Below are 727 nucleotides of genomic sequence, written 5' to 3'. Positions count from 1 at the left end.
GAACTATCCAATTTTCCTTTACTGGGTGAAAGGACAGAGTATGGTCTTTGGGACAAATTAACCTTGAGTTAGGGTTATCATATTTAGGAAATAAAACCATAACATGTCTAGCTATATTGGAATATTTAAAAAAAAATTTGAACCTAATCCATGTTGCAAAAAGGGAGGGCAGCCTTGGTGCTGACCCTGTGGGGTCACATGTCAGCATATAGAGGATGGCATAGAGAGCCCTGAGGTTGCTTCAGACCCAGGCAGTGGCTCAGGTCCCAGTCCTTAGGCTGACAGGCAGAGCATGTGCCAGGCCTCCCTCCCACTAGTGGAGCCTTCCATCTCCTCCTTGGAGCATCATCCTGCTGGCTGTTCACAGATATGCCACTTAGAAACCAGCCCAGGCATGCCAAGAAGATGACCTGTCCCTTTTCATACTGTTCAAAGACTACCAGAACACTCCTGCAATTGAGAAGTTTCATAATGTTGTGAGAAGACTCTTGTCTTTGGAAATGGTCCACTAGAAGCAGCAGCTAGAAATCAAGCAAGAAAAGCTGATGAATGAGACTGTGGGGGACCCTGAGGACACCAGCTCCCTGGAGGCTGGAATTGTTGCCCTGACTGTCAAGATTTGCAATTATGAAGAACACATGCAGAAACTTCGCAAGGATAAAGCCCACAAGCACAATTCGCTCATAAGCATCGACCAGAGGAAAAAGATGCTCAAAAACCTCCCTAA

At 45.9% G+C, this 727-nt stretch overlaps 1 pseudogene; it reads left to right on the top strand.

Annotated features, from left to right (window-relative positions):
* Positions 1-212: 212 nt before the first annotated feature.
* On the top strand, positions 213-718 carry LOC115285006 (annotated as a pseudogene).
* The last annotated feature ends 9 nt before the right edge of the window (positions 719-727 follow it).

Source organism: Suricata suricatta, unplaced genomic scaffold (genome assembly GCF_006229205.1).
Source record: "Suricata suricatta isolate VVHF042 unplaced genomic scaffold, meerkat_22Aug2017_6uvM2_HiC HiC_scaffold_32682, whole genome shotgun sequence".
Classification (NCBI taxonomy): Eukaryota; Metazoa; Chordata; class Mammalia; order Carnivora; family Herpestidae; genus Suricata; species Suricata suricatta.
This window is presented reverse-complemented; position numbering and strand designations above follow the sequence as displayed.